General features: G+C 40.0%; 1 protein-coding gene across 1 annotated transcript in view; it reads right to left on the bottom strand.

The window, feature by feature from the left end:
- The window catches only part of PEAK1 (pseudopodium enriched atypical kinase 1), a 111733-nt gene that overhangs the window by 73019 nt on the left and 11856 nt on the right, over positions 1–26858 (bottom strand). The window contains exon 2 of the mRNA XM_060260375.1: positions 8089–8236. The gene's annotated coding sequence lies outside the window, so the exon portion shown is untranslated. The remainder of the gene's footprint in view (positions 1–8088; positions 8237–26858) is intronic.

The raw sequence follows: 26858 nt of genomic DNA on the forward strand, positions 1-26858 counted from the left end.
TTTTAGGCAGGGAAAGGCAACTAACTGCCTGGGACGGCAGAGCTAGGCTGGACCATAGGTGGATAATAAAACTGTTCCTGCTTTCTGTCCACATTCAGAAGCACAGCTCAAGAGAGCCTCCCCTTCTTACCACAGCTACTCCTGACAAATGTTCAGTATTAAACATTCATATGCATAATTTCCATTAACTCCAACAAATGGAGGTTCTTGGCCTCTTTGAAGAGTCTCTTCTCCAAGGTATAATAAAATAGTATCTGTAGGTCTTTTCACCAATAAGACTGCAATTTTAAAATAATGTTGGCATCTGAATGTCATGCTGCTTCTATTCAATAACAGTTATCCAGGTGTTAAACAGCAATGGCTGCCACAACGGTTTCAGTGAGGAAGTCTCACATTCACTTCTCCTCATCTAAATTAACTGATGCTTTGTTGCAGAAAATATACTCCTCCAGAGCCCCAATTTTAAAATAATTTGCATTATGTTAGCTTCCTTAATGGAAGCTAAAGCTGGCTAAGAGTTAAAACTAACTAAGGCAAAAGATTTTTTTTAAAAACCCCTCCAAAGTGCCCAGCAGCAAGCAGTAGGCATCTTGAACATTTTAAATTGCTGAATTACAAGTTATTATGAAACTTGGAACAAACACTTCCCCCGGACTGAACTGGGATATTGGTTTCTTATCTTATTACATATGTTGAACCCATTCTAATCAAGCAGAACTATACACCCACTATTCCAATGTATTTCTCCTTTAGAATAGTGTATCAGAATAATGCAATATAACAGTGTAAAAATCTCTGACAGACCTCTTAGAAAAGGATGTTGTTAGTTCAACCCATGCTTGAGAGGTATATATCCACTGAATTCTGATTTATTTTTGTATTAGTATTTCAACAGAGTAGACTCCACCTTCATTCTACAGAAGAAGCTGCTATTTTAACTGGTGTTTTAGAGGAGACCATTGGAACATTACAAAAGAATCTAATTTATTACTCTTCATAATTAACAAACCTAATGACAAAAACATCAATCGAATTCTGATGTGTATTGCCTTTGCTGTTTTTTCCAGCCAATCGACCCAAACTAACGATTAACAGACCCCAACTTGTTATTCTTTCAGTCTGCTAAAAACACGTTCACTATTATGCATACTAATTCACTGCCCACTCACTATATATGTAGGACTGCTAATTCCATCTCACACTACTGTCTGATGAAGTGTGCGTTTAGCACACGAATGCTTAAATTCACAATAAAATTTTGTTGGTCTTTAAGGTGCTATAGGACTCCAACTTTGTTTTAAACAATTGCAACCACCCAAATAGAATTCTCATGCTTCGAACCAAACATGAACATCAGAAATGTCTCCACCATATCAAAGCTGATGCACTCTCTTGTGTGATCTTATTTATAGAAGCAGATGTTTTTTCAGCCTCTTTTGAAGGTGACACAAAATAAACATAATAAATTTAAAATACTTCAGACTTATACTAAACAAAGCCGTACATAAGCATTCACACACACAGAATGTTGATTAACCTCTCTTTTTTGTTTGCTTTGGATGAGCCTGGTGGTAAAGGCCCCTGTGTAGGTCACCAGTGTCAGCCAGGTCACTGTGTGTCCTAGAACTCAGGCACTATATCCCACTCAGGTTTTTTAAAGCAAGCTTCTAAGAATGATGGACAGGTGACCAAAGACAGGTGTAGAACAGAGGCAAATGATGACTATGTACAAGCACAGCTTCCACTTTGATACTGGGCAACATTCCTGCCCAAAGGTGCCTTGCAGCACAGAAAAAATCAACACTGCCAGTCTTCAAATGCTAGCTAGTTATTTTTTAAAAACGTGTGGGTAATATTCTGGTCAGAGACCAGAATTCTGTTTGACTCCTACACTGTGAGTGGGAGAAGCAAGCAACCAAGTGCATCACCTCCAGTCTGGTTTCTATACGAACCACAACATTTGTTTTATACATTGATGTAGATTTATCTGATGAGATAGATATTTATCCAGCCCCTGACCTGGATGGCCCAGGCTAGGCCGATCATCTTGTCAGATCTTGGAAGCTAAACACGATTGGCCCTGGTTACTACTTGGATGGGAGACCATCAAAGAATACCAGGGGTGCTACACAGAGGCAGGCAATGGCAGACTATCTCTGAATGTCTCCTGCCTTGAAAAACCCTACAGGTTGCCATTAAGTTGGCTGCAACTAGATGGCACTTTCTACTATGACCACCATTTTTATCCTGTCCTTGTCCAAGAAGCCCGGGCTGGAGTAAAGATTCTCCTTTCATCCATTTTTATTCTACAACCACCCTGTAGGATGCGTTAGGAAGAGAGGGAAGGAGACTATGGCTGCCCCAGGCTCAGCCTGTGAGCTCCCAGGCTGAGTGGGAGATGCAAGTCCAACATTATGTCCAGTATCTCATACAGGTGAGGAATCTGCAGAAACGACAGCATTACGAGAAGTGAGATACCGGCATCTCATGATTGCTAGTCTTCTCATTAAGGTGCCTGTCCTATTTGGGCCCATTAAGCTTTCCCCTAAACATACTTCTGCGCTTGATTAGCAAGCTACCGAGACAAAAGGACAAAAAGGTTAATGTATACATTTTGCAGAAGACAACTGAGACTGCAGCGAGAGGCAACTGAAAGCCCATGAGATGCTACAGGAAACAAACAGCTTGCTCTGAATAAAGGACAGATGAAAGCTAAACAAAATGCATCACATCCAGATTCAGCAAAACATCCCACTTTCCCTAGTTACTGCCAGCGGTGGCAGCCAGCTCCACTAGCAAACTGTACAGAGTAAAAAAGGCAATTCAAAACAGGATTTCTAATGCACAGTTCCTACAGCAACCTGATAAATCAAGATATGTTACAGGAAAAGGGAAACATTCGGCAAGACACACAGTTAAGAAATTGATATAATCCCCTTCCATTAATGCTGCATTCGTATTTAAAATGAGATTTTAGCAGCTTGTGAACAATTTCCAGAGAATGCCGACAAGGCAAAATCTGTGATACTGTTTCAGACATTAAGAACGCCATTTGCCTCCAAACAACGTTATGGCATAATCTGTTAATGCATCTTGTTATGCATATTATTTAGTTGTGTGTATTATTTAGTATTTTATCAGCATCTTGATTGCTTATTGCTGTCATTTCCATTTTAAAGATGGCTATTTGCATTACAACTGTGCTTAGAACAAGACTGCAAACACAAAAAGGCAAACGATAGCTTCACAGAATGAAAAGACAAGACAAACAAAGCATCAGTATTAATCTACAGCAACAGTTTCTCTTTGTTTTTACCTTTTATGGCCTTTTGGCATTGCTAGTTTAAATAGAGCTCTGTTTTTCAACTATTGAGCCATGAAGTTCCTTCTTTAAACGTCTTTCCTACAGATTCTATTCCATAGGGATGTCAGAGAGTATTGAGAAGGTTAACAGCCCAAATTTCATCATATTTACTCAGAAGTAAGCCCTAATGAATTCAATTGAACTTATTCCCTCAGAATGGTTTTTAAGAAGGTAATGTATTAACATACTATCTAAAACTGCTCTTGAGTTCCTGCTGTCCCAGTGATGTACTTACTTGAGGAGCAAAGGGTCAATATAAAGCAGGGGTGGTCAAACTGTGGTTTGGGAGCCACATGTGGCTCTTTCACACATATTGCGTGGCTCTCAAAGCCGCCCCCCCACCCCGTTCAGACATTTGTCTCTATAAATCACTTCTCCAAGTCAAGTCAACCAGCGACTTGGAGAATGCATTTGAAGTTAAAGTTACTTTCTTTCTACCTCTCCCTCCCTCCCTCCATTTGCCTCCCTCCCACTCTTCCTGTCATGCAGCTCTCAAACACCTGACGCTTATGTCTTTCAGCTCTCAAACATCTGATGTTTATTCTATGTGGCCCTTACATTAAGCAAGGGTATAAATCCAGTGTCCATTTATAATGCTGTAGTGATATAAACGAGTAACTGAGAATATGACAACTGTCTTTTTTGAATTACTGTCTGGGAAAAGTAGCAAGCATTCAAATATATGCTGACCTTGTAATTCTGAATTCTATTCACAGATGCAGTAGAAGGAATTTATTGCAGAAAAGATGATCATGCTGCCATAAAAACCAGCAACCTGATCATATTCTTGCACCTTAAAGGCCATCCTCCGGTTTCAAACAATTTTATTAGTAACATATGGTAATAAATTTCAATTTCTTACATCATTAATAATTACTTTTTTTAAATCTATCCCATATATTACTTTCTACCCACCCCTCCCCCGTTACTTGACCCCCACCGGTGCTATATACTTAAAATCTTAATATTAAAGGTATCCTTAATTAATAAGTACCAAAATTAATATCCTCCTCCCTCTTATAACTTAGTCATTATCAAAAATTGTCCAATGTCCTTTTATTTTCCACTCTTTTTCTACGTATCTTCTGAACTTTTTCCACTCCATCTTAAATACTTCTAAATCATAGTCTCTTAAGGTTCTTGTTAACTTGTCCATTTCACTCCATGTCATAACCTTTACAATCCAATCCCATTTCTCTGGTATTTTTTCTTGCTTACACAACTGCGCATACAACGTCCTAGCAGCTGAGAGTAAGTACCAGATTAAAGTTCTATCTTCTTTTGGAAATTTTTCCATTTGTAATTCCAACAGAAAAGTCTCTGCAACTTTGTTACTTTAATTTGTTAATTTGTTAACTTAGAAATCTCTTGTTGAATCATCTGCCAATACTTTTTCGCTCTTTCACAAGTCCACCACATATGGTAGAAAGAACCTTCATGTTTTTTACATTTCCAACATCTATCTGGCATCTTATTGTTCATCTTTGCCAACTTTTTAGGAGTCATATACCATCTGTACATCATCTTAAAACAATTTTCTTTAATACTGACATGTTGAGAGTTTCATAGAGTTCTTCCACAAATATTCCCATGTGTCCATCTGTATTTCTTTATTTACATTAATTGCCCACTTAATCATTTGAGATTTCACTACTTCATCTTCCGTAGACCATTTTAAAAGTAACTTATAGATTTTTGAAATTAATTTTTTATTATCTCCAAGCAGAACTTTTTCCATTTCTGTTTGTTCTCGTCTTATCCCTTCAGTTTTAATATCACTTTCCACCAAACTCTTTATTTGTTGCATTTGAAACCAATCATTTTTATAATTCAGCTCCTCAGCAGTTTTCAACTCTATTTTACCACTTTGTATTTTTAATAGTTGATAGTATGACATCCATTTTCCCTCTCCTGACTCAGCTGTTATTTTTTTTACTTCTGCTGGCAGTATCCACAGTGGTTTTCTCTCATCGCCATATTTCTTATCCAAATATTTAGCAGATTATTTCTTATGTAATGGTGAGAGAAAAAAACATCCATCTTTTTCTTCCCATAGTACATATAAGTGTGCCGGCCGAATTTATTTCCATATCAATTCTGAAATCTTTCTTTGTCATTTATTAAATTGTTTACTGTCTTTCACAATCGGAATAGTTTGGAATAAATACATTATTCTTGGCAAAATGTTCTTCATTGCAGCTTTTCTACCAAGCAATGACAAATTAAGCTTGCTCCACTTTATCATATCGTCATCCATTTTACGCCATAACTTTTCATAATTATTTTTAAACAGATCAATGTTCTTCAGTGTTATTTCCACACCCAAATATTTTACTTTAGAGGTAACTTCACATCCCGTTAACCTCTGCAATTTCTTTTATTTACTTGCATATTTTTACATAAAAGTTTTGATTTTTCTTTATTAACATAAAGTCCCGTCAATTCTCCAAAATCTTGTATTTTAGCTAACAACAAAGGTGTAACTTGTGTAGGATTTTCATTTATAAACATTATATCATCTGCAAATGCTCTACATTTATAGGTAAATCCTTTAATTCTCATTCCTTCTATTTCTTCATCTTCTTATATTTGCATCAATAAGATTTCAAGAGTCATTATAAACAACAATGGTGAAAGTGGACAACCTTGTCTTGTACCTTTGCTGATTATCATTTCATCTGTAAGATCTGCATTTATACATAGCCTTGCACATTGTTCAGTATATATTGCCTTTATCATTCTTATAAAGTTTTCTCCCAACTTTATTTTTTCCATTACTGCAAACATAAAGTCCCAGTTCAAATTGTCAAAAGCTTTCTCTGCATCCGCAAAAAATAATGCAACTTCCTTCTCTGGATGTCTTTCATAATATTCTACAATATTTACAACAGTCCTAATATTGCCTCTTATTTGCCTTTTAGGGAGAAGACCTGCTTGATCTTCCTTTATAAATTTATTAAATATTTTTTAAGCCGTTCTGCCAAGATTCTTGTGTATATCTTATAAACATTATTTAATAATGAAATTGGTCTATAATTCTTTACATTCGTGACATCTTTTTCTTCCTTTGGAATCAATGAAATTACAGCTTCTTTCCATGTATTTTGCATTTTCCCATTTAATCTTATCGCACTCATCAATTTTTGAAGTTTCGGTACTAATTCTTCTTTAAGCTTTTTAAAAAAATTTGCCGTATATCCATCTGGTCCAGGTGCCTTTCCACTTTTCATTACATTAATCGCTACTTCAATTTCTACTTTTTCAATTGGATCATTCAGTTAAGGGTGCTATTTTGATCTTTTGCAAATACACTTCAATCCTTCTTTCTTTACTTTAACACCCTTAAATAATTTAGCATAATACGTAAAAAATTCTCTCTTTATTCCTTCTTGATCTACCATCTCTTTTCCATCAGCCACAATTTTATTAATAACTTTACTTTCTCTTTCTTCAATTGCCAGGCCAAGTACTTTCCAGGTTTGTTTGCTCCCTCAAAAGATTTTTGTTGTAATTTTTTCAAATTCCATTCCATTTCCTTATTTAACAAATGTCTCATTTGTGTTTGTAATATTGTAATCTCCCTTATAATTTGCTTTTTTCCTGGCCTTTTTCTTAATTCACCTTCTTTTTTCTTAATTTCATTTTGAATGTCCAACATCTGTTTATCTTTTGGTCTCTTATCTTTATTACTCAATGTTATTAATATTCCTCTCATTACTGCCTTGTAGGCATCCCATACCGTCTGAAATTCTATATCTTCTCTATCATTGACTTGGAAGTAAGCTTTAGTTTCCTTTTCTAAAGATGTCACTATTTCTTTATTTTGTAGTAAATCTTCATTTAATCTCCATCTTCTCGACTTTTTAGACAATTTTGTAATCCACAGTATTGGGTTATGGTCAGCTCCTATTTTGGGTAAAATCTCTATCTTCTTTGTTATAAGTCCCAAATCTTTGGTACCCCACAACATGTCAATTCTAGAAAAAGAATTATGTCTAGCTGAAAAAAAGGTATAGTCCCGTACTTCAGGATTGAACTTCCTCCATATATCCTCCAAATTCTCTTGTTTAACCAGCTCAAAAAAAAGACTTTGGCAATTTCCCTTCTTTATCAATTTTTTCTTCCCAGATCTATCTATTGTGTTCTGAATTGTTCCATTAAAGACCCCCATCAACAAAATTTGCCCATAGGTCACTTCATCAAGATGTTGCGTAATATTTTTAAAGAAAATGTCCTTAAAGGCCGTCCTCATATGGCAGTTTACCAAAATCATACTATTTTACCTGCAAAACCCAGTAGTCATTCTTATGCAACTGCTAGCTGCTTCTCTGAACTAATCAGGTGTTACCAGAGTCATCACACACTATGAAGGAAAATGCTTACTGGAAATATTTGAGTAATAAACTCAGTAGCTTTTTTTCAGAAAAGCACTATCCAATAAGAATCAAAAATATATTTTCAGAAGTTGAAATGTTACACAGTTCCAAACCTCCACCTGCACCTTGATGAAAGCTTTAGTTAAATCAGATATCTTTCAGAATGGTTTTGGTGCCAGGTGACAATTGCTTTGTTTTGAATATAATTTGTGGTTTCTTTTGTGAAGGCATGGCAAATGTAAATTCAAACACATCATGTTATATAGCTAAATATATAGATACAATGGTTCTCATTGGGAAGAAAGGTGGGATATAAATATAACACATACATTATTTAAGCAATGGTACCTGTAAATAAAGGTTCTTTTTTGGAGACTATGAATAAACTGTGCTCATTACCACTGATCTTCAAAGTAAAAGTTTGTGAGTTGTCATCTTTGATGTGTTTTATGGATTACCATGCTGTCAGCCTTCCATGAGGAACAAAGGGAATTTTCTGTGGAGATAAACCAAGAAACTTTGAACAAATCTATTCACAGTATATTACCTACCGCTCCTCACAGGCCAGCATACATTTTGAAACAATGTACTGTTGAATGGGAAAATCTCTCAATTCTGGGTGCATGATGAACTAAAGACACTCTACTGTGAAAACTGGAACAACAGTGAACATTAATTTACCAATGTTTCCAATCTTTTTCTTAAAAAAAAAGTTTATAGGAAAACTTCAGCATTCAAATCTCATGGCTGAGATGTGTTACATTATGCTTGTGTCCTTCACGAGGCACAGAGCTGGTTGGGGCCATTTCAGGTTGAGAAAAAGGCGGCCAGGGGGGCCCATTAAATCCCATCCACAGACATACTGTAGTCCCAATTCAAACCAGGCCCCCATGCACCTGAGAACTGAGGCCTGAGAGTCAGTGTGGTTATTTCACTCTTTTATGCCACTAAAGGTTTTTAAATATGATTTTGTCAGTGTGGTTTTGTGGTTAGAGTTCCAGACTAGAATCTGAGAGACACAGGTTTGAATCCCCACTCTGCCAGGGGCACTGGGGCACTCACACACTCTCAGCCTAACTTAACTCACAGGGTTACGTTGAGGATATAATACAGGAGAAAAGGATGTCAGTCATTTATGTCCCCAATGGGGAGAAAAGTGGGGTATAAATGAAGTAAATGTAAATTTAAAAAATGGAACTCACCAGGCATGTCTGATGGACAGTGAACAGGGTGTGTGGGGTGGGGGGGAATGAAATGTAATGTGTAGTTAGGCCCTAACTCTACAGTTACTTCAGTACTTGTATCCAATCACCTGTTATCAGTGCCGGCTGATATTTTCATCCCTTTAAACATTAATTTTGTTGATACAATCAAATTATTTGCTAATTTGTAATGGACCAATTTAATCAAGTATCCTAGACAGTCTCTTATAGCCTTGACAATATTTTAATGCTGTGTGTTACATCAAACAACAGACACAAACATACATAGGCATAAGCAGCCAGGAAATCACAACAAACAAGTCACATCGACAATCACCTAAAAAGGTTAAAAGGTAAAGGTAGTTCCCTGTGCAAGCACCAGTCATTGCTTTCACAACGTTTTCACAGCAGACATTTTACAGGGTGGTTTGCCATTGCCTTCCCCAGTCATCTACACTTTCCCCCCACAAAGCTGGGTACTCATTTTACCAACCTCGGAAGGATGGAAGGCTGAGCCAACCTCGAGCCAGCTACCTGAACCCAGCTTCCACTGGGTTGTGAGCAGAGCTTAGGTCTACAGTACTCAGCTGTAGGTCATCGAACTCAGGTTGTGAGCAGAGCTTAGGTCTACAGTACTGCAGCTTCACCACTCTGCACCACGGGGCTCTTTTTAATAACCTAGCAAACAGAAATTTCAACGCATGCAGTCACTCCCTTTTATAAACGAAGTACGCATAATGACTGAAATCACATCAGTTTAAATTAAGTGCCAAATCTATAGCCCCGTGAAGATAATGGAAAGAATGTTATTTCATATACACAGTATATCCCCAACATGAGACATCTGCAACTTTTTAAAAAATTCTCTGATCCTCTGCAAACCAGATCTTTAAGACTGAAGATAACTTAATCCCCTTATATTTCACAGTTAAGCTATTTATACTATTCTGCATTAACTCCACTGAACACGGTTTAAGCAGTCTCTGGGCCAAGTGCCAAGGCTGTGAAGTAAAAGTCTTCTTAAAGCCAGGGTTCTCCAGGGAGAACTAGGTTTAACGTGCTTTCTACCACTTGTTATTGTCAGGACTGTCCTTGCTTGCACAATAAGTGGTACTTACATCAAAACAGATCTAATAATCTTTTGGAAATTTCGCATTCCCAAGTTTTTGGAGAGATGGAGGATCAGAAACCGTTTTTCAGTTTGATAACACTTTTAAAAATGGCATACCATTTTAAAATTAGATACTTTAAATATAGGATTAAATACAACTGTCTAGCTCTGAAGTCACAACCACTGGAGTAAACACCATGCTTGTAGCACTTTTTGCTTAACAGAATCCTGACTTAATTGAAGGCCTAAAATCCACATTTCTGTTTATGGCAACATTATAATAAAACCAGGCAACATTATGATAAAACCAGACTTTGTCTTGAACATCTAAATGCATCTTGGTGGATTCATGAGGTATCTTACATTAGCAACATGCTCTGGACTCAAAACACAAAATGAACTTCAAGACCAAAGCCAAGTACCTCAGAGCCATCTGAGGTCTGGTGTACCATTTTGCTTGGTAAGAGCCGAGTTCAGAAGTCTCAGTTGAAAAACCATAAAGTTCCAGTTGTGGATGGCTTGGTGGTGGTGGTGGAAAGTGCTGCAAAGTCACAGCTGACTTATGGCGACCTTGGGGTTTTCAAGGGAAGAGATGTTCAGTGGTAGTTTGCCATTGCCTGCCTCTGCATCACGATATTGATATTTTTTAGAGGTCTCCCATCCAAACACTAGCCAGGGCTGACACTGCTTAGCTTCTGAGATCTGATGAGATCGGGCTAGCCTGGGCTATCTAGGTCAGGTCTAACTGACTGTGGAAGTTAAATTCTGTATACTACAGATGCACAGTTGATAGAATAGGTGGTCTTCCAGAGCCAGGTACTTTCTTACAAGGAATAACCAAAAACCTCTTAATTCTGTGGCGCTGGGAAAGGAACTCCCTTCTTCATTTATAATATGAAAACAATACAATGGTCAGAACGGAACTGTCCTCACAAGCAATTCTAGGCTATATTATGTGGTTCCTGTCTGTCAGACCTGCTATAATCAACTTTTATCATGGTGTCCTTTAAGACTATTAAATGTATTGAAAATCTGCCCTACTTTCAATACACAGTTCTATTCCCACTTTTTGTTTTACATCATATAGAATATCACACAGCAAGACAATGTATTTTTAAAAGGCAGCAGGAGACTTCGATTTAAATTTCATTTAAAGCAGGGCATCAATGGCTTCTTCAAAATATACAGAGCGTAAAATTATATTGTCACTCAGGAGAGTTTCAAAATTCACATTCATAAATGACTCATCATAAAAATCTCAAAATTTCCTACTTTTAAAAGCTCTAGATGGCATATTTTTATATTATCGCTCATGTGAAAAAATCAAGAGACCAAAACCATGTGGAAGAGAACAGCTCTTAAAAACCATGGTAGATTTAAATAACTTAAATATTTGGGGTTCTTTGAAAAACAGCTTCCAAATTGGTATGAAAGATCTCTCTCTACTGTTTTCGAGAGCACAAAAAGCATGTTCTGCTAACAGCCACCTAAGCCCACTTAGAAGTACAATTTTATGTACAGCTCATATCAACAAATCCTACAAATCTTCAGCAAAGCAATAGTTTTTCAGTCGTCCAGTTTCTTATATAAGTGTTATTTCCTGAACTGAAATCCCCAAGAACAAAATCTCCCTTAAGCTTGAAAGAATACTATATTAAGCTTTGCAGATCACATCCTATTTTAGAGATTAACTCCCCACCCACCCATAAACACTCACAAATATTTGCATCCCCTGAATGAAGTATACCACTGCATAAGTTTCTGCGAACTGAACAGACTTGTCCCAGTGAAGCAAAAAAGCGGAACACTTCATCATTCTGCCCTCACCTGAATGGCCCAGGTTAGCATGATCTCGTTGAATCTTGGAAGTTAAGCAGGTTTGGGCCCGGATTAGTACTTGGATGGGAGACCACTGACGAAGGCTAGGGTTGCTATGCAGAGGAAGGCAATAGCAAACAGTTTGAGAGTCAGTTTGGTGTAGTGGTTAAGTGTGTGGACTCTTATCTGGGAGAACCGGGTTTGATTCCCCACTCCTCCACTTGCACCTGCTGGAATGGCCTTGGGTCAGCCATAGCTCTGGCAGAGCTGTCCTTGAAATGGCAGCTGCTGTTAGAGCTCTCTCAGCCCCACCTAGCTCACAGGGTGTCTGTTATTGGGGGGGGGGAAGGTAAAGGAGATTGTGACCGCTCTGAGATTCAGAGTATAGGGTGGTATATAAATCCAATATCATCATCAACAACAACAACAACAACAACCACCTCTGAGCATCTCTGGATGGCCCCGGCTAGCCCAAATCTTGTCAGATCTTGGACACCAAGTGGTCAGTCCTGGTTAGCATCTGGATGGGAGACCTCCAAGGAATACCAGGATTGCAACATGGAGGCAGGCAATGGCAAACCACCTATGAATATCTCTTGTCTAGAAAAGCCTATGGGGTCACCATAAGTCAGCTGTGACTGGATGACATTTCCCACCACCACACCTCATTATTCAATACCTGGAGTACAAAAAAAATTGCATCTACAGAACAAAGGGTTGAATCCAGACTAAATTTCCCAATGACTGAAGGGAACTTTCTTGACTTCCTCTGTAGCTTCAGTGATCTCCGCAAGATGCTGTTCCTGGGGTACAAAGGACCCTGAGGAATGACATGAGTGGGCAGCAGCAGGAACAGAGAATTAGCGGGAACTGCCAATTTAGTCTGGATCCAGCCCAAAGCAGCTTTGCTAGCAATTTATGAATATGACCGTTGCACAATTTAGCTAATATGTTGCAACATGTACTGAAAACTGACCAGCACAAAGCTAAATTCATTTTTTTAAATCTACACTGATTAGTGGTTTGGCATCTTGGATTAATTAGCACAGAAAACAGTTCCCACATGATGCCTGCAATCTGAAAACTCAGGAGAACCATTATCTGTCACCAAGCAGGGCAAAGAAGGTATGTCAGACAAAAAGATGCCCCTCAAGTACACTTCAAAGTAGAAGGTAAAGGACATCTGGATTTAATATCTAGATTCGAGTCCAACAGTACATTAGAGACCAATAAGATCTTTGGGGAATCAGCATAAGACATGAACACATGAAGCTGTCTTGAGCTCACTCAGACTCTTAGTCCATGAACATAAGAACACAAGAGAAGCCACGTTGGATCAGGCTAGTGGCCCCTCCAGTCCAACACACTGTTATACGGTGGCCAAAACCCAGGGGCCACCAGGAGGTCCACCAGCAGGGCCAGAACTCTGGAAGCCCTTCCACTGTTGCCCCCCACCCCAGCACCAAATGGCTAAACATGATCTAGGAATCTTTTTCTCAAATCTCAGTTCAGCCCTTAACCTCTCCAGGTAGTAACTGTTCCTGTCTCTCAACAGCATAGTAGTGTCTGCCTTGGTATTTGCTTCCATCTCTGGCACCCGAAGTATATCACACACACACACACACACACACACACACACACACACACACATTTAACTATCGGATGGTATCTAAGAGATCCTAGAACATGTGATAACTTGCTAGTATGTGTCCAGTAGGGAGCCCACCAAAATTAATACAATCCAGGAGTTACTGTGTCATAGTTATATTTTTTAGACTTCTTTCTCATAAAAAGCAGACTGCAACTCAAACGTGCCTGATGTTAAATAGGAAATATGTTTCAGATAAATACAGATATTAAAACATGAAGATTTTTATACCCAGCTTTTCTCTATCCTAAGGAACCTCAAAGCAGCTTGCAATTGCATTTCCTTCCCCTCCCCACAACAAGCACTTGTGAGGTAGGTGCAGCTGAGAGAGTTCTGAGAGAGCTGTGAATGACTCAAGGTTACCCCAGCAGCCAGCAGGCTGCATGTGAAGGAGCAGGGAACCAAACCCAGTTCTCCAGATTAAAATGCACTGCTCTTAACCACTATACCACACTGGCAAAACATGGTTGTTTGGGTTTTATTATGATCACATCAGTTTTAATGATAATAAACTAACTGGGTTAGCCCAGTCTCCTCAGATCTCAGAGGTTAAGCAGGGGCAGCTTATACAGATGATAGACCTCCAAGGAATACCAGGAGGCAAGCCATGGCAAACCACCTCTGAATGTCCCTGGCCTTCAGAACCCCATGGGGTTGCCATGTCAGCACTTCCTACCACCACCAACTGCAATCTAATAACATTTTAAACTGATTTAAGCAATAAAATCCAATTTGAATACTCAGTTTTTATTGTGACTGATGATCAGTAAAAAAGTTAGAGGAAAGCCAGATGGAAGCTTTCATCGAAGGACTCAAAAATCATAACAGTGTTGAAGAACCTAGCAAAGAATAGAATGAAAGAGAAGAACACACAACAATATTTGTGTGTGTGTGTGTGGGGGGGGGGGGGCTCAGAATCACTGTAAATAGGCATAACCTACAAGAAATCACTGTACGGCTATTTTCTAGATCATTTTTCCTGTGACAAAAATAGCTTATTTTTACCAAAGACAGTGCTGTGAAGCAGTTAGGATGCCAGATGGGCTGGCAAAAAACCCTGCTTCAAATCCCCAGGGCCAATCCTTTCCCCTCAATTTAGCCTAGCCCCAGGGAGGAAAATGAAGGTGGAAATATGTTCCGACATCCCTGGAGAAAGGGTGGGATAAAAATGAAATAAATAAATAGTGAGAAAGACACACACAAAGTATGAAATGTAGAGGGCGATTAACACTACTTCAAAGAAATCAAAGTTAAAACTCTGCCCTATTGTGTATTTCAAAATATTGTTTACAGAGAACACTCACTTAGTATGTTTCTCTTCCAATTATATAAAGAATACCCTATTTAAACCAGAGTTATTTCAGCTGACAATACAACTAACAGTTAATACAACTAAGGAAATAAAAATGCAGAGTAGTGGTCCAAAATCAGTCAGCATGACTTAACTAAGGTACATACTTAGGAAATAGTGCTTGCTGCAAGATAACTCACCCCACAATTCTGAAGTCAGAAAGTATTACTATGTTTCTACTACTGATCAAAGTTTAAGTCTGTGAACATTAAAGTTTATACCTGGAATAACACTTTATCGGTCTTAAAGGTGCCACTGGACTCAAACTTTATTCTATAGCTTCTATTATTTATTCTGTTGCTTCAGACTAACATGATGGCTACCCACTGGAATCTTTGTACTACTGATAAAATCTCCATAATTTACAAATCACATTTGCTTTCCATGCCAGAATAATTGGTGGGCCACATATGCAAAATCTTCATTACTAATCACAATTTCTGACTTGAAACAAAACTTTTGCAGGTCAAACTAAGCCATATTCAAGTCTTATTCCTTTCCTATAGTACAAGCTTTGCTAATTTATATTTCTTCTAAGCATTAAGGCAGTACTCACTCCATACATTTTGCAAAAGAGTTGGGAATGATTAAGCTAGGCAAGTACAGACTAGCCCCTTAACGACATATATGATACTGATAGATATGTTCAGTTTTGTTTATTTGATTTACGTGCTATAACACAAGTCCCTATCAAACACAATTTATTTTTATAATTCCAGAAGGGCTTTCATTTTCTACTTATCCAGTTTGCATATTCTAAAAATAATGGGCAGAATACACTAATCAATACAGAATCTACTAATAATTTTAGTGAAGGTAGAATGGGCTTATTTTCCACTCTGGAATAAATTTCTGGGTTGCCTGCAGCAACAGTGAGAATGAGCTGAAATTAAAAACAAAACAAAACCCCAAAACCAGGGCTGCAACAAGTGAGCCTATGGAGTGAGGCAAGTCCTTTGGGTAAATAAAAAAGGGTAATAAATCAAACTACAAAGCAAGAAGCTCTTGCCACAAAATAGTTTCGCTCGCAGATGTGTACTGAAGAAGAAATTTATCATGTTGTTCTCTTCTCGATATACTCACATGCTTTTTAAAAGAAAGACACTGCTTTCTTCAAAGAGACAGGAATAGAACCCACATTTTAGGAAGGATCTCATTTCAAGCAGAGTTCAGCTTGCCTGGTGGAGGTCTCTCACCTCCTCGTTTGTACCGGCACACATTGCATTACAGTGCTACTCCTGAGGGTCAGCGAAATCTGAAGCAATGTGGAATGTGTCATGGGAGACAACAACAGAAACTGGAAATGGAGACTCAATCAGCTTATATAAAAAATAGAGGACAGGATACCATGGTGATTTTGGGGAGGAGCCGTTTCCACATGGTGCATTAGGCTTGCTCCCTTCGTGTGATGGTGTTCCAACGGAAACCAGATATGCAGCAGTGTGCAATAATTTTGTGATGTTGTACCTCTACGAGACAGTCATAAGAGTCCAGGAAAGGACTGCCAAAGAAGCACAGCCCTAGAAAAGACACAGCTAGTCGAGAAGACAGCACACTAAGGGAAGCAGTGCTCTTAGAAAATGAAGGTAGAATTGTTAGGCACACAGAGGGACAAAGACTGCTAAGGGAAAATACGTGTGGCTTCTGCAAAAAGAAGTTCTGCCTCACCAGCGTTTTGGAGTTCTTTGAGAAAGTGAACAAGCAGACAAAGGTGACCCAGTAGGCATTATATACCTCGACTTTCAAAAGGCTTCTGATAAGGTACCTCACCAAAGACTCCTGAGGAAACTTCAAAGTCACAGGATAAGGGAACGGGTTCTCTTATGGATTACAAACTGGTTAAAAGACAGGAGGCAAAGAGCAGGAATAAATGGACAATTCTCATAATGGAGGGAAGTAAGCAGTGGGGTCCCATAAGTATTGGGATTGGGGCTGGTACTATTTAATTTATTAAAAAATTATCTGGAACTAGAGGTGAGTAGTAAAGTGAGTGGTAAAGTTGCAGTACTGCAGCTCTCTGCTCACAACCGGAGTTCGATCCCGGCAGAAGCTGGGTTCAGGTAGCTGGCTCAAGGTTGACTCAATCTTCCATCCTTCTGAGATTGGTCAAATGAGGGAAAGCTTGCTGGGGGGAAAGTGTAGATGACTGGGGAAGGCAATGGCAAACCACCCCATTAAAAAGTCTGCAGTGAAAACATCGTGATGCAACATCACCCCCCCCCCCCCCCTTGCACACCTTTAGTGTAGTGGCCAGGTTTGCAGATGACACAAAACTATTCAGGGTGGTGAAAACCAAGGCTGACTGTATAAAGTTCCAAGAGGACCTCCATGAACTGGGTGAGTGGGCTACAATGTGGCAAATGAAATTCAATCTTGGTAAGGCAAAAGAAGGGGACAGCAAAAGATGAGATAGCTGGACAACATTACTGATGTAACAAACACAAATTTGAGCAGGCTTCAGAGGATGGTGGAAGACAGGAGGGCCTGGCGTGACTTTGTCCATGGGGCTGCAAAGAGTCGGGACTCGACTGTACGACCAAACAACAAAAGTGTAAGGTGATGCACATTGGGCCAATAATCATAATGGGATACAAACTTACTAAGAGGGGAAAAGATCTTGAGGTTGTAGTGGATAGTTCAATGAAAGTGGCAATCCAGTGTGCTGCAGAAGTGGAAAAAGCAAACTCTGTGTTAAGAGATTACTAGGAAAGAGACTGAGAATAGAATGGCTGATATTGTAATGCCCTTGCATAGATCTATGGTGCAGCCTCATTTGGAATACAGTGTACAATTCTAGTCTCTGGATCTCAAAAAGGACACTGCAGAACTGGAAAAAGTGCAGAAGAGGGCAGCCAAGATTATGAGGGGTTTGGAGCATCTTCCCTATGTGGAAAGGCTGAAGAACCTGGGAATTTTCCATTTAAAAAAGAGATGATTAAGGGGAGGACTTGATAGAGGTTTATAAAATTATACACGGGGTGCAGAAAACTGACAAAGAAAACGTTTTCTCCCCCCCCCCCCCCCAAATGCTAGAATTTGAAGTCATCCAATGAAGCTGATGGGTAGTAGGTTCAGGACAGACAAAAGGAGATATTACTTCACACAGAGAGTGCTTAAAATGTGGAGTTTGCTGCCAGAGAATGTAGTGATGGCCACAGGAATTAACAATTTTAAAGGGGGTTATAGATTTATGGAGGATAAATTGATCCACGGCTACTAGTCATGGTGGCTTGAGCGGAACCTCCACATTCAGAGACACCAATACTCTGAATCTGACTGCCTCAGCCACAATGCTCTGTTGTTGGGCCTCCAGAGAAACTTGCTGGGGCCATTGTGCGAGACAGGATGAGATTTACTCTATTTATATCCTGCCTTTCTCCTTCAATGAGGACCCAAAGCAGGCTACACAGTTCTCCTCATCTCCGTTGTATCCTCACACCACAACCCAGTGAGAAGGGTTAGGCGGAGAGTATGTGACTGGCCCAAGGGTACCCGGCAAGCTCCCCCAGCAGAGTGGCAATTCAATTCTGAGTTTCCCAGGTCCCAGACTGACTTTAACAGCTACAACACATCGACTCTCTATGTTAACATTAGATTTCCAGCTTTCAGAACACACCCCACATGTTAACTACTCAAATCTAAAGTCCCCATCCTACTCTCAAAGTACAGGAGATGCTCTGGAACTGAGGGAGAGCACATCACACAGTAAGAGTTTAATCCAGTCATTCCTTCATCAAGATCACAGGAGTGCTTCAGGTTCACTGTCATTTTCTGTAGAATCGTTTGCATTACTTCTTTGTTCCACATGAGATTGGTTTTGATCTGAGCTAGAGCCAAAGCTAACATTTTCATTTATACACATGGTGCAAAGGATATTGTAATCACCAATCAGATGACTTTATAAGTTGGTTTTAAAATCTGGAATGTGAATTTGTGGCTTTATCCCCACCTCCTTCGTTTACAGATCAAGCACAGTTGTACTCTTACATCATTTTTAGGGATAATCACTTGAAAAACAATAATTTCTACCTTAAAACTGATAAATATGCCTAATACTGCACTGGAAATGTTATTCACGCATTATTATTAATTTCATGAACCAATGAACCTTACGAAATGGGAAGCTTTCTGAAGAAAGGGAAAGCAATGGGATCAGTTCAGTTCAATTTGACTGCATAGGGCCAATGGCCATTACAAGCGGTTAACACTAAACCAACTATATACTGTAAAATGCAGTACAGTGAGTCGGAGTTAAAATACTATAAAAACAGTTTAAAACTTGTTTGAGAAGAGAAAGGAATGACTCCTATAAGCAACTGACCCATGCTGATGCTAGCTTGGCCCAAATTAATTGGGACAAGGGATCCGATGGTGTGGTGTAAAGGTTAAGTATGTGGACTCTTATTTGGGAGAATCAAGGCTTGATTCTCCACTCCTCCACATGCCAACTGCTGAGTGACTTTGGGTCTGCCATAACTCTCTCAGAGTTGTTCCTCTCAAGAGCAGTTCACAGAAGAGTTCTCTCAGCTCCACTTATCTCACAGGGTGTCTGTTGTGGGGAGGGGAAGGGAAAGGAGACTGTAAGCCACCCTGAGACTCTGAGTGAAGGGCGGGGTATAAATCCAATCTGTTTCTTTTTCACCACTAAGGCAAAAAGGGCAACCTTACATGAGACCTCCACATCTGGGAAAAGCACTGGAAAGGTTCTATTTTGGGGAAAAAAACTTCTCCCCCTTATCTCTTCTAAATGACAGTGAGCCAAACTATTCTTTCAGCCCCTCATCTGTAACATGAAGATATTACTGGCCTACTTTACAAGCCTGCTGTAAGAACTAAAAGATAATACATGTGAATCATTCATGTAGTGTTTTCCATCTTTTAATTACTTCTATATTTAGCGCCTAATCAATGGAACAAAATTTGCACAGCCTCCTGTCATTTGTATAATTATAATCTGGACAATCCAAAGTTCTCAGATATCTAGTCAGCCCAAAGTATAGTATCTGCCAATAAAATTAGTCTTCTGACAATTTAGGACATTACTAATTTGTAATTTATCAAACTGTTAACAGTTTCCTTTACAGCAGACATGGGCCTTGTCCATTCATTATGTCCTGGGGAGAAATCTCAGGACTACCAAGTTTGTGTTCTTCCTTATACCATTCATTGGGGGGGGGGGGAGTAGAGCATGAATCAGGATGTTTAACGTTTATCTATATGCAATAGCTCATCTGATCTTGGAAATAAAAGGGACTTAGATCACATGGTTTGGGAGATAGCACATTCAGACAAGTGCAACTAAGTCTAGTGCACTTTTCTTCCCATAGCGAGGGGGAAGACAACCAAAGGTTTGAGATTTATATCCAGGTGAGATTTCTCTGGAGGACAAAACAAGCCCAGAGTGTGCAAAATTTAAAAGTAAGCAAAGCTCTCTCTGTACACAAGTAACTTTGGAAGAATTTGAACACTGCATCAATAACACTATTCTAACTATGGCTGCATTTGGATATTGTATATGACTGAAGGAAAGAAAATATATGTGCCAACTCAGCTTTTAGCATGCATGCTTCACTGGTCTGATATCATGCTCAGAATCATGGTTAAAAACCAGCAACTAAGAGGAAGGGGAACAGCCAGTATACGCATCTGTATGGTGGTGCCTACAAGAGCGAAACAGAATGAAGATGCTTTGGCTGACTTTGACATATAGCATCTGGGTTTGGCAATTACAATTCTGCACATTATAGCTGTATTAAATGTCAACTTTCTGACCTTTGTTGTGCTGCAGAATCAAATGCAGTCTTTACAGGAAAAGAAAAAAAAAAGACAGTAAAGTTCTGGGCATCAGGCTTGTGGCAAGATTTTGTTGAGGTCACTGAAACAGGAGACAGCAAAAGTATTTTATAATGGAATGCACTTTATTTGGTTGAAAGTTGATATAGGGGATGTTCCAGTTACCCATAACACATGAATGAGAGTGTGCAGGTTAATTGGAGTTAGTATTCAACACACTGAGATTCTAAAGCAGACGTGTAAAATGTGTAGCCCCGTCCAGGACTCTTACTGGCCCACGAGCAACTGGGGAGGAAACCAGTCTCTGAACCAGAAGTGCTTATGTTAGTGTATTATGCTCCCTGCTGAGGTTCTTCCCTTCCCCAACCAAAGGCCCTTCTCAGGGTCTCCCCCAGATCTCCAGGGATTGCCCAACCCAGACTTGGCAACCCTAAGGAGCAAGAAGGGCTGGTTTGGCTCTGACCTCTGTGCAGCCAGCCCCTTGGGGCCTGCCTGCTGCCCTTGGCCAAGGGGCCAGGCAGGGACATGCTGTCTGATGTTGCTGCCTCCTCTGGCCAGAACGTGTTGAGGTCCTGCATCTGCTGCCTGGGCTGCTGAAAAGATGGCTAGCTGTTCATGTGCAGCAGGCAGAACCTCTTTGGCCCCACCTCCTTGAGTCCAGCCAAGTGATTTCCCACTTGCAGCAAGCTCAGGGAAATCGCCCATGGGCAGCCACTGGCCAGCTCACTACACATGTTCGCTTGTGTAAGTGTGTGAATAGAGTGACTGGCTGGGCCAGGCACACTCTTGCACAGCAGCCCAGGTGAGAGAGAAAAGCCTGGGACTTATGTAACGGGCACCACGCATGCAGAACACCAAGAGTTGAGGTCAGAGGAGGCCCACCCAGCTGGGTGAGCCAGAGACTACTAACCTGCTGACCAAAACCCGCACAGCTTTTCCCCTGCTTCCCTCCCTCAGCAGCGCAGGGAGGATTTAATAAGAGATGAATCCAAAACACATGCACTCTTCCCAGGCTCCCTGCATGCAAGCACTGCCTTATGTAACAGTTTAAATGGGGTCAGGGGTGGCAGGGTGAGGCAAAGGTCAGGGACAGGAGCAGGCATTCAAAAAAGTGCCTTAGGTTTGCACATGGAAGAGGCGCTAGATGTGTGCCTGTGTGTTTGCACATGGGGAGTAATAAAAGTCTGCAAAAAAAAAAATTAAAGTGGAGCTGGCATTTTTGGAGAGTGGCAGCTCTTGAAGATTGCCTAGGGTGCTGGGAAGTTCCTCATTGGTTCAAGCTTGTTGCTGAATTTGAGACTTTGACAGAGGGAGGTGTGGGACTGTGTGGCTGCCTCGCCCACTTCTCCTCCCCAAAGCCTGTTGACCATAGCCCCTTCCTTTAAGGCAGGGCTTGTTGGCTTCCCCAGTTGATACTGCTTGGCCCCCAGTCTCTGGCTCCTGCACCTGCAACAACAGAATGCAACACTTCATGCTCCAGCGCATCAAAAGCTTCTGAAATATGTTAGTCTTTAAAGAGCCATGACAGTCTCTGGTTGTTGCACCTTGATTGGCAAGCAACAGCTCTCTGTGCTGTGCAAAACATCTTGTGCATATTGAGCAAAGGGTAGTTAGTTAGGTGCTGGGGAGGAGTGTGAGTCGCAGTCAGTGGTAAAATATGTCCAGTATGTGGCATTACATTTTACGGCACACATGGCTTGGCCTAATAAAGTGACATTTATGTCAGATTTGGCCCTTGTAACTAATGAGTTTGACACCTTTGTTCTAAGGAGTGTTTATGATTAGAATCACAAATATTGGAAGAAAAACTACCTCCACTTAACCAATATGTCTATCTTATATGTCACAGCTGTATTATATGTCACAGCTGCCCTGAGCTCATTAGGGGAGGGTGGGATATAAATATAATAAATAAATAAATTTGTGTCAAACTGCAGTTTTAATAGGTAGAGGGGGGAGAATGGAAACAAACCAGGTTCGTGTAGATTTCCCTTTAACTGTGGTCATAAGGGTATATATAAATACAACCTGTATTCTGCACTTCTAGCAGCCATAATATCCAGAAGTAAACTTAACAAGTTGCTTTTGTAATTAACTCCTGAAGTTTTATGAACATAACAGAGATACAAACAACATTCTTAAAGTAATCAACAAAGCAGTTCCAAGTAAATGTTAGTAAAGTTCAATAAACGATTTCACAGTTCATTGGTCTTGATAGTATGTAAATTACTAACCCTAAAATACAAATAAAACCTCTTTAATAGGCAGCACCAAATGAAGAGTGAGACAGACTGCTATGCAGTATAGACTGATTATAAACCAAAGGGTGATCAGAAAGACAAGGCCATTAGGCAACACATTATCAATGAGCCACGGTAACCCAATTAAGTCAACAGTGAACAGCCAATGTCAAATTTACTAATCAATTTAACCAATCTTTTTGTGCCTGTACCAGGCTGCCCAAGAGCCACCATAGGCCCCTGGAAAGAGATATCATCCCTCCCCCCCCAACACCATGACTCTGATCCAAAGCAAATATCATAACAAAACAAATTGCTGGCTGCATGTATGATAAAAGAATCTGCATGTCCATCCATCTGTCCATTTGTTGCAGGCATAACTTGTTGGAAAACAAAATCAGGAATCTCAAAATTTGCCACCAGCAGGATGATTGCAAGAGTTGAGGCCAAATGAAAAAGGAATTGGAAAATCCACGTTATCTCCAAACCTCCCAGCGGTATTTATAATGGAAGATAAGCTAGATTCTAACTTCTGTGCCTTATTTATAACATCTGAAAGAAATTAACATTCCATTAGCATGCATGTAAAGGGGGGTATCCATTAGCATGCATGTAAAGTGGGAGGGGGGGGGGAAGCACCTTCTATTTCTTTGATAAATGATGGGGAAATATTAACTCTTCCCTTCTTTCATAGTATTGAAAAAGGTTTTCTGCTATACTACTATTAAATACATTCTAGATTGCCAATCAAGATGGATGCGATCAAGACTGGAAAATGGGGAGGAAGAAAAATTAAACGTGGGAGAAAGGAATGAAGATAGATCATGAAAGGAAAAGAGAAAAACGAAGGAGAAAAAGTATGGATAAGAGGAAGATAAATAAAAGACAAATAAGGTTTTCAATTATTATTTTGCTACAACACACTAACAGGGATACCTTGCCTCTTTGCAAGGTATCTCTGAGCAGACAAAACAATGAAACTTGATAAAACTAAAGGAAGAGGGAAAACCATAGACTATTAGAGATAATGACCTTGTTAGAAGGCTGCATCCTGACAAGGGCTGTAGCAGCAGTAAGCTGTGCTGGCTGGTCTTGGCTTGCTCCAATGCTGGCTTGGCTGATGGCTTTAGCACCATTTGAGAGGCAAGGGTTTCTCTCATCCTTGTAGTATAACACGGCAGAAAGACTTGCCAGTCAACCTGCAACAACTCTTGTTTACTGTGCTTTGCTGTCACTGTGCCCCTAGTGGTTGCAGTGCAACACTGCATTAGAAGTAAAATAATTTGAAACCCATTGAAGCATGGTGCTGGCTTCAGGGGCCCTCCACTTGACTTAGGCCTTGGGGATCTTGTCCCCCCTCCATAGCTCCCCTGTCAGCAGCCCTGTTGTGTAGATTTTTTAAAAACAGGTTGTTATAGACTTCAGAAAAAAGGCCCTTGCAAGTTAGAAAACTTTTAACAGATTTTTAAAGACATTACTTAAACAGAAAGAGCATAGTGAAATACGTAGACCTACAGTATATCAACAGTGGGTATGGAAGAATTTAAAAAAAAATTCTGCAAAGACACAATCTTGCTTTTGGGGGGGGGGCATTAAGTCATAGCTGACTCATGGCGACTGCAGGGTTTTCTTTCCATAGGTGAGGTGAGGGATTGTTTTAGCCAAACAAGGCAAGAGACATTCAGAAGTAGTTTGCCACTGTCTGCCTCCAATTCACTACCCTGGTATTCCCTGGAGGTCCCCCTTCCAAATACTAGCCAGAACCAAGCCTGCTTAGCTTCTGAGAGGATGAGATCAGGCTAGTCTGAGCTATCCAAGTCAAGGCCAATTTTGCTTACACCAATTAATTTAATGTCAAATTTTAGATTCTAAGACTGTGGGCAGGTTCTGTTTGCAAATTAATTTCTATACAGTATCTTGTATTTAAGCTGTCTTATAAGGAATAAATGTTATTACCAGGCAAACTTTGCAGAAATATGAGCACAAATCAAACATGTAATACAACAGATTGTTCTTGATCAGAGATATACAGGGATATTCTTAAAACATCATAACAATTCCCAATAAACAATCTGGCATCCAGCTGCTAGCTGTACTGGCTCTGTTCACTTACAGTTACATAACACTACCAAAAGGATCTCACATTCAGAAAATACTTCTGAATAAAGGCCATTTTTAAAACTATGTTCAAAGCAAATGCAAATGAGCTTGAAATCAAATGCAAGAGGGGCCACCTATGTCTTGCTCATTGCAGCAATCCAACTTTAGTACTGACTAGAGTTGAATGATCTAGAGAAGTGATGGGAAAGTTAAAGGGATAAACTACTGTAGATATAGCTCTAAAGATGGAACAATGTCTCAGAGGAAATTAATTTACAGCTTTTGTGTTGTAACCGAAGCACTGATTAATGCAATGTCTGAAAGGCTCAAACCATTTATAAAGACTTCTATTGTCTGCTCAGTGTTTACTCTCTTCCTCAATTATTTTAAACTCAAGTAGTAGAAACACCCATCCCTTTAGCCTCATAATTGCAATTTCAAACCCCCTCCCTCATTTAATCTCTTTTTCCCAGAAGATCTTCAACAGGCTACAGCACAAGAACTGACAAGGGAAATAAGACTACCCATTTTCTGCAAAGTTTTATCAATATTTCCCCCCAGTTTTTTACAATTTAAATATTATAGTTCTATCTCTACAGCTATAATACCTAAATGGAGGGTAAAGATCTGCCTAGGGAGAAACACAATCTTTGCAGAAGTTTCCTTTCCATATTTTCTTACTTGATACTTCTGGTACTTTGAGGCACAGAAAAAGCAACTGATTAGATTTTGTTAAAAAAAAAAGATATAGGTAGTCCCCTGTGCAAGCACCAGTAATTTCTGACTCTTGAGGGGACGTCACATCATGACGTTTTCACGGAAGACTTTTTAATAGGGTGGTTTGCCATTGTCTTCCCCAGTCATCTACTCTTTCCCCCCAGCAAGCTGGGTACTCACTTTACTGACCTCGGAAGGATGGAAGCATGAGTCAACCTTGAGCCAGCTACCTAAACTCAGCTTCTGCCAGGATTGAACTCAGGTCGTGAGCAGAGAGCTTGGACTGCAGTACTGCAGCTTTACCACTCTGTGCCATGGGGCTCTTTAGATTTTGTTAGGCTACTAGAAAGACTTGACTAGGATGGCCCAAGCTAACCTGATCTTGTCAGGTCTGGGAAGCTAAGCAGGGTCCATCCTGGTTAGTGCCATGATGGGAGACTACCAAGGGAGTCCAAGGTTGCTATGCAAAGGCAGGCACTAGCAAACCACCTTTGTTCATGTCTTGACTCCGATGGCCCAAGCTAGCCTGATGTCATCAGATCTTGGAAGCTAAGTCATGCCGGCGTTGCTTAGTCATTGGATGGGAGACCACCAAGGAAATCCAAGGTTGCTACTCAGGCAGCCAATAGCAAACCACCTCTGTTTGTCTCTTGCCTTGAAAACTGTATGGGGGTTACCACAAGACAGCTGCAACTTGATGGCACTTTCCACCACCACCAGAAAGACACAGGCAGGTCTGCATATGGGGAACAGACTCTAGTTTCAGTAATTTCACAAATACTAGTTTCCTGTCTCCTGTGACAAATCCAAGCATCTTATCTGAGAGGACTTTCATAAGCAGGCTGAGATATAGCTGGGCCCGCGGATGAACTAGATAGCAGAATTTAATACACAGCCAAAAATGTTCCTAAAATGTGCATTAGCATTGCAAGCAAGATTTCACTTGTCTTCATGTTACGGTGCGAGCTGGGTATCATTCTGCCCATATACTTGCTGGCAGTATAATATCCAGAACAGAATACATCATGATGATGCTCCTCTGCCTTCTTTCAAATAACCTGTACTCCAAGTATTTAAATTATGAGGGCAAAGAACTCAAAACTCCCCAAGATCCTCCCCAGTCCTCTCAAAAGCATTT

Source organism: Heteronotia binoei, chromosome 19 (assembly GCF_032191835.1).
Source record: "Heteronotia binoei isolate CCM8104 ecotype False Entrance Well chromosome 19, APGP_CSIRO_Hbin_v1, whole genome shotgun sequence".
NCBI lineage: Eukaryota > Metazoa > Chordata > Lepidosauria > Squamata > Gekkonidae > Heteronotia > Heteronotia binoei.